The sequence below is a fragment of the Urocampus carinirostris genome, chromosome 6 (genome assembly GCF_059441175.1).
Source record: "Urocampus carinirostris isolate Australia breed hairy pipefish chromosome 6, RoL_Ucar_1.0, whole genome shotgun sequence".
Taxonomy (NCBI): Eukaryota; Metazoa; Chordata; class Actinopteri; order Syngnathiformes; family Syngnathidae; genus Urocampus; species Urocampus carinirostris.
In genome coordinates, this window is record NC_142354.1 from 28,391,328 (window position 1) to 28,399,652 (window position 8,325).

General features: G+C 39.7%; 2 pseudogenes; both read right to left on the reverse strand.

Annotated features, from left to right (window-relative positions):
• Positions 1-1,143: 1,143 nt before the first annotated feature.
• LOC148364498 (uncharacterized) lies at positions 1,144-8,325 on the reverse strand (annotated as a pseudogene).
• On the reverse strand, positions 3,082-3,172 carry LOC148364499 (U2 spliceosomal RNA; annotated as a pseudogene).

An 8,325-nucleotide genomic window follows, 5' to 3' on the forward strand; every position in this document is an offset into this window, starting at 1 on the left:
ATCTGAACAATACGTGTGTAAATATTTTTGAGAAATATCTCTCCCCTTATAGGTGTTGGGTAAAATGACTGTAATATGTAGCTTAGATTTTTAATTGGATAAAGTCTTTGCATTTAAATTTACCACTTGGAGACTACCTCAATTTTTTCCATGGATCTTGATAAATGTCCATACATACATACATAATTGCAGAATTACACATTTCTTAGCATGCACTGTCCTCTTAGGTGCGACCTGCAGGGAGCAATGACACTTCATAGGACAATGCCATACAAATACTAGCAGCAGTTGATCACGAAAGAGAACAAATCCAACAGCAAAGCGAAGTCACCAGAGAGAAGTGTCTGCGTCATTTCAAGCAGACTTGTTGATAAACATGACAACAGCTTAAAGCATTTAAAAGCACATCATATTAATATTCTAGCATTTTAAAGGATATTACCCGTGCGAACCCTGATCATCTGAGTGGTCCTGGAAAACCTTCTCATGGGCCGGATATGGCCTGCGGGCCTTAACTTTGACATAAGTACTGTACATTATAGGCCAATCATTGACAGATGAGTGAAATTTTCCAACTAATTTATGATGAAAGTGACTTTTTAAAACACAAGGCCGATTATTCAACCAAGCCATTTAGCACAACAATAAAGGTGGTGTATGTAACTTCAAAATATTCTACTTGCTTATGCCATCTTCTGGCTGAAGTCATTATTACAGCTACTTTTGATACGTATGCAAGCATGTGAAATTCTTAGATGGGCACACAAAACTCTTCCTTTTTCATCTTTTGGGGTTTGGGTTGGCATTTGGACTGTATTTGAAACAGTCCTTTTCCTACTTTCACCATTTTCATCCTACAAACACAGAAAATAACGACTACGCGCATGATAGCACTCTGTCCCCCCAATCACCTAGCCTTCTTCTCATCAGTGTAATCCTTTTAGGGTCCTGAACACCAATGATAAAGGATGAAAGCATTGTTAACGCATACTTAACCCATAAGAACCCAGACCCATTTTCCTTACAGGAAAAGTATATGGAATATATTAAAGACTAAGTGGACCACATAAAACCCATCAAAATAACACTTTTTTAAATATCAAAAAAAAACAAAAGTTGTGCAAAACAGGAAGTGTTTTTAGCCTACACAAGATGGTGTGGCCTTTAACAGTTTTGTTCCTCAGTGAAGCAAAGAAGCACATCTCATTTGTTACAGAGAGGGGTGTTGCATTGACTATGCAGTGCTTGCAGGCCAACAGGCAACTTGGCCAGAGTGAACGTCATCTGGAACTCTAAGCTCAACCATTTTGGGCGCTGGTGGTAGTAATGGTGAAGAAGTGGGATTGAGTGGGATCGGCTTTTCCATGTCTGCTGAAGAACGAAGCAAGTGGCAACCTCTGCATGGAAGCTCCTATCTCAAAGTACATTTTTTTTAACATCAAGTAGATTATAGTCACAGCAGTATATCAACCGTGTATAAACCAGACCTAACATGATGGAGGACACCTCCGTCTCTTCATGTGGTATTTGCACCTTGCAATGCATGAATCAAGGCGATTGACTCCTCTTATAAATGTGTTGTACACTTTCACGATGTGCGGTCTCCTGAACTCCAAAAATGTCTTGTCTGCTTTGCTCCAGTGTCAAGCATTATCTTAAGGCTCTATTGCACAGTAAGATGAGATCAGGGGTAACAGACGAGTTATAGCACTTGACAATGATCAGCCTCGCCCTGGCATCAACAAATCCTCTGCCTCTCTTGGTGAGACTTTTTTATCTTTAACGTAGATCTTTTGCTGAAGAAGTTTGAGAACCAGTAGTGCTGAAGAAAAAGATTGTCAGCAAACAATTTGTAGCTTTGTTCCAATGGGAGTTTTTGTCATGATTGACAAAATGACACCTGGGGCAATCGTTTGGCGCGCAGGAGCGCGCTCTCTGATTGGCTGGCACTCTCCACTTAAGTCGTCAGCGGCCAGAGGAGGGTGTCAGACCGTACTTGTGTCTCTGTGTGTTTCGCCAGATTACCAGTACCAAAGACTTCTGCTTGATTCCTGCCTGCCTTCTGTTTTGATCTGTTTCTGCCCCACGTTTACGACCTGCTCTCCTGCCCTGGCCATCAACCTGCCCGCTAAGCTGTACCGATTCTGCCTACCTGTCACAGAGCTGCCATCCCGTCCGAAGCGGCTGAGGACCGAGAAACGCCGGCGTCCAAAGCAAGCTCTGACAACTCATTCCAATAAAGATTCCTTTAAAAAGAATGCGATTTGGTCCGAGATTCCGTCCTGGTTCATGACAGTTTTACACAGCTTGACCACAACATTGCCTTCCATGCCAAGTAAAGCTGCTTTTCCAATGTCACCTTCTTTGACTATTAAAGAGACCATTCCTGAATAGCAAAAGCGACCTAAAATTTTCAGTCGCCAAGGGTGGGGCTTGCCCTTCGCATAGTTTTATTAGGCTGTGTGTTCTTCTAAAGATAACAATTTGCTCATCAATATGGTTGTGCTCTTCCGGGGTGATATCGAGACATTGTTTGTGAAACATATTCAGACCAGACCTTCCAACGCTTTTCTTCTGTTTGATATGTTGGTGTTGTCAGTGAAATGCAGATTTGTTTGCAGGTTATAGATAGATCAATGGGTTTATTCATCCTCAAAGGGAAATTCACACTTCCAGCAGTATCCTTGTGTTGAAAAATAAAATAATAAAATAAAAGAAATAGAATACAGAAATACCCATTTATTATTTATTTATTATTTATTCATTATTATTATTATTATTATTATTTATTTACTTATTATTTTTTAATTTACATTAGCATTTTGTGTTGTTTCTATTTGTTTCGTACACTTTTAATAGACAATCAGAACATACATCAACTGAACATACTAGATTGCACCAAATAGATTAGGAAGATAACCTTTTTTTTAATTGTTGTTCTGTATTCTTTATCAATTATCCATTATCCGTTATCGGTCTAATCATAATACGCTACAAAGCCAAGGGGCCGAGACACTTGCTCTCAGCCAAGACGCTGAGTCAAGGTCCTAGCCACAGAGCCAAGCAGCGATCAGCGCGAATGCACCGTTCCCGGAGGTACTGCAATACCGGGCCGATGCGTGGAGTAGACAGAGCAAGCTCTTATTCCATCTCCCGATTGCAAAAATCGATTGGAACTACCTACATAGTACTCAATTTGGAACCTCAGTGCGAAATTCATTGAAATCACAGTACCGACACATGCCGGCACAGTTTGAATCCCACAGTCGGAGGGTACAATAGGACATGTCAGCAAAGCTTTGGAACCGTCAAATGAGTTTGAAAATACCTGTAACACCAAAATACAGGTCTTTGATGTTTACTGCTTCTCTGAAGTTAACGCAACAGCAATACCATTATAGTGGAGAAGCCATTTTCTGTAAGAGTCACATGACTATCAGAGACTCTTTATGATCAAGGGCTGTACAAATAAAAATGACTTGAAAAATGACGGTCTTCATTCCAGGATGTTGAGAAAGGGTCACTTAGGGTTTTGATGTGATAAAGTCTGACATAGTGTTTTATGACAAATAGACTGGGGAGTTCAGTGTTTGTGACACAAACGTGAGTTCTTATGGGTTAAGAGAAAATATCTAATTAGAAACATTTTAAGGACACCTAAAACTACACAACCCGCCTTCAAACAGCTTACCAGAAGAGCAAAGAAGAAAGATTTGAATTATATCTCTAACCAGTTTCAGGTGTTCCGGCACTGTGTCAACATAAAAAAAGTTAATGTTGCATTTTCAATTTATTTGTCACTCATGTGTAGAACTTTAAGGTATTCTGTAAAAGGAATCTGTTAAATTTACTGCATCTGGACGCCACATGCACTCGCTCGTATGCGCATTATTTTTTTTCCCCCGTGGTTCACATGATGGATGACCACTAGCGTGGCAACATCTGGCGCCATAGGAAATGAGTGAGTTTCTCCCGTCTGTGATTGGCCACTGAACATTCGGCCGAACGAATATGAAGTGAAATAGAAATAAACAATCATTTGTCGGCTCACAACGATAGTGCTACAATGCCCAGGCAAAGAATTGGACTCCACAAACCTTTTGTCATATTGTCATATCTCACGCTTCAAACTTAAAACTAAAATATTCTCTAAGAATAAACAACATGTGAGAGACAATCATCAAGTGGAACCAAATTATTTCCACATTTTATATTACATTTACAACAAACAAACTGAAAAGTAGGTCTAGGAAGCATATTGGCCCCCTGTTCTCTTAGCTCAGCCAACTGACTCCAGAAGTTCACTAACGACTGCTGAATGATCCAATGTCGACCAAAATGACAAACAATGGCAAACAGGGTGCACTTGTGTGTCATTAGGTTTCAGTTTAAATGCACCTACTTTGTGATGGGCTTAGAGGTCTATGAAAGTAGACACTGGAGAACAGAGAGCATTATGAACACCAGGATAAAGTTCAGGAAAAGTTCAAATCAGGAATGAGATACAAGAATATTTTGCGACACACAGACATCTCCCTGAGCAGATTGCGAGCAATAATATCAAAATGGAGAACATAAAACCACTGTAAATTTACCAAGACCAGGACATCCCTCTAAACCTTTGGCGAAACCAAGTAGAAAACTAATCAGAGAACCAAGAGGGTCCATTATCACATTGAACAACCAGCAGGTATACACAGCTGAGGAGGGACCATATGTGTAAGACAACTATTAACCATAAATTTGTCGTTTATGGAGGAGTGGCAAGAAGAAACCCGTTTCTAAAAGGATGCCAAAAAAAGGTCCGTTGGGCATTAGCAATTATCCACATGGGAGACACAAATAACGTGTGGAACAAGGTCCTGTGGTCAGATAAGACCAAAGTTGAACTTTTTGGGCTGAATGCAAAACGTTACGTTTGGCATAGGAGTAACACTGCATATCACCCTGAAAACACCATTCCCACTGTCAAATATGGGGTTGCTTTATTCATCAGCGACTAGGAAGATGGTTTGATGGGTAGAGCTAAATACAGAGCGATTGTGCGAAAAATCTGGAGTCTGCAAGAGACCTGCGAATGGGTTCACTTTCCAACACGACAACGAAAGCAAAATCTACTATGGAATGTTTAAAACTAACAATATAAAGGTGTTAGAATGGCCAAGTCAAAGTACAGACCTCAACTCTATAGAACCCTTGTGGAAAGATCTGAAAAATGCTGTGCACAAACAACCACCTTAAGGAACTCGAGCTGTTTTGTAAGGAATGGTCAAATATTTCTGTTTCAAGATGTGCAAAACTTATAGAGACATACCCAAAACTGTTTGGTTGTACAAAATATTCCCTCAAACATGCCAATACGCCTAGTTTTTAACTTATTTGTGAGCGCAATATAAAATGTTGGATAAATGTGATTAACTTTTTATGTGTCTCACATGTTGATGATTCTTGGAAAAATTTTCGAGTTATTAATTCTCGAAGTTCGAGCCTGTAATATGGAAATATGTCAAAATGTTCTTGGGGGGCAAGGCACTGTAACTGACATTGCTCCACTTATTTCGGTTCCAACAGAGTTTCACTCTAAAAATTCCAGTGCAATATTATACACCATCTCCATACAAACGCAGATGTTTTTCCACGGTTGAAATCTTGTTAGTTTTAGCCACAGAAACACAATTGGAGCTGACCTTATAATAACGTTTTGGGCGCAGAGAGGCCCAATTCGACCCAGATTCAAAAGCTTGCCTTTCTTGCGGTGGCAGTGAATAGAAAGCACATTGTCCAGATGTGCTGCTGCCTTCTGAACATCTGTTAGAGTTTCAGACCAGAGGTTGGATCTCACCGGAACCAGTAGAAGGGGATTGATCCGTGAGTCCAACTTCAGTTTGTTAAGAAAATAATAAGAATAATCTTAACAAAACCTTTTGTTGAACCTAGACAATAATTTGACGGTTTTGGCATACAAGTCTCATGATACATACTCGGAATGGGTGATATATTTGATGGTGAGGGATTTAAACCTTGTGATTTAAAACAAACGAAAGCTCATTAGATCAATTGTTTAAGGCCATTTCTCTTCTGTTTGGAGTTTCAGACGGGCTTTAACTTGGAATCTACGATTATTTTCACCGGCAGAGACCCAAGCCATTAATGCCAGAGTCAGCGAGCAGTTACAGCAAGCTTCTCAGCCGCAATCGACTAAAGTTAGTTCCACAACCTTCTAGGAAAGTTTCGCAGATGCAAATACCTGTCGCTCTATATGATTTAATCGTGTTTCATACGCATTTCTGCTTTAGTATTTCAATGCAATATTGTTGATGGGCCTTTCTTCTTCTGCATGTTCATTTGACATCTGGGTTGAGAGACTGCCAAAATAAAGGCTGAGGGATGAGCAGATTATGTTGTGATATTAAACACAACACCCAGGGTCGGGAGAAGACAAAATGAAGAAATGAAGGGAAATTATTTTCCACAAGATTTCTTTGAGGTTTTTGATGACAGAATATTCCGGGCACAAATGGGCTACAAGGCGATGACTGTAGAAATCACAAGTGCTCATCCAAAGATGGCTGGTTACTCTTTTACAAGAAAGGCAGTATTTGAGGACCTAAACCTAACAAAAATGAACAATTACTCTTAATCAGAGACTACTTGTGATTAAAGGCTATACAAAAAGCATGACTTGACATGCCTTGAAAGGCGCTCCTGTGGCTGACTAAAACCAAAGATAAGAGTAAGCCAGAGTGGAAAATCATCTAACAAAAGCTGATGTAATCTTAGGCCAAAATAGAACACATTCAAAATAATAGAGATGCTTTACAATTACGACTGAATGAATAAAGTAGTGAATTCTACCAAAATTATAAATGACTGATTAATAAAGAATAATAATAATAAATAAATCATACATTCATGGCGATATATACATATCTTATATATATATACACAGTAAAGAAAATAAGTATTTGAACACCTTGCTATTTTGCTATTTCTCCCACTTAGAAATCATGGTGGGGTCTGATATTTTATTGTAGGTGCATGTTCACTGTGAGAGGGATAAACTAAAAAGAAAAATCAAAAAATCACGGTGTACGATGGGATCAAATCCAGCAACCAGCCGTCCTGTGCAAGGTTTGTATGTTCTCCCCATGTTTGCATGGGATTTCTCGAGGTACCTTGGTTTCCTCCCACATTCCAATATCATGCATGTCAGGTTAATTGGCCGGTCCAAATTTTCCCTAGGTGTGAACGAGCCAGTGGCTGGCAAGCAGTTCAGGGAGTCCCCTGCCAGCACCCCCGCGACCCTAATAATAGATGGATAACTCCTTCACTTATTTACTTACTTCATAGATAAACTCAAATAGATGAATAATCATGACTTCTTAATATATCTATTCAGTTTCTACATTGCTTCAAGTGTTTTTTTAATTTGCAGTCTTGAGTGTAATTAGTACATGCGAGATTAGTACTTAGTACTTACTTTTTACCAGTGTAGAAAAACTTTTTGTAGAGTAGGGATTTTTACATTACCTGTTTTATTTTCGTCATAAGGTGCCTTCCCAGTATAAAAGTGATTGTCAACCATTCTGGTCTTCTCATTTGTGAAACAAACAGCCATGTTCCGTACCTTATTTGTGCTTAGAATTATTGGAGTAAAAACTTCAATGGAACTGCTCAGCTCTAGCACTTAGTTTTTCCGTCTCATAACTCTCTAATGTAAAGGAACGTGCTTAAGAAAAAGCCGTTCTTCTCTAACCAATACACGTTTCAGTAACTCAGGTATGGATGAGGCAACTGGCCGCCAAAGCTAGCATGAAAGACGTAAACACTGAAGTAATACTAGCTTTGCAGAATGCAGCAGCTATCTCATTACCAGCTAGCACCAGAAAGTGGAATAGGCCTAATGGATACAAACTGGGCTTAATCAACTGTGTTGATATGTCAGCAAAACGCCAATCAACCCGACATGAAACCAAGTCGGTTCCTCATCACGGAGTAAAATGTGTTTTGGGTGCTTCTGCATCTATGAATTATTTCTGCGTGGGGTCAACGTCATGCTGAAAGGTGAAATTCCTTTGCAGCATGAACTTATGTCTTGCTGACAGACGAATGGCTTGCGCTAAAATTGACAGTTCAGACATAAACATCCCCTCCACCTTGACCGAAGCCGCTGGTTCCAGCTGAAGAAAAACAGCCCAAAGAATGACACTGCCACTACCAGGCTTTACACTGTGCATATGGGTTTTTTTTTACCCGGCGAGGCATGGTGTTGTGGGGGTTGGTGCATAAACCATAATCGTAGATCTTAAGAGCAAATTTTCTCAT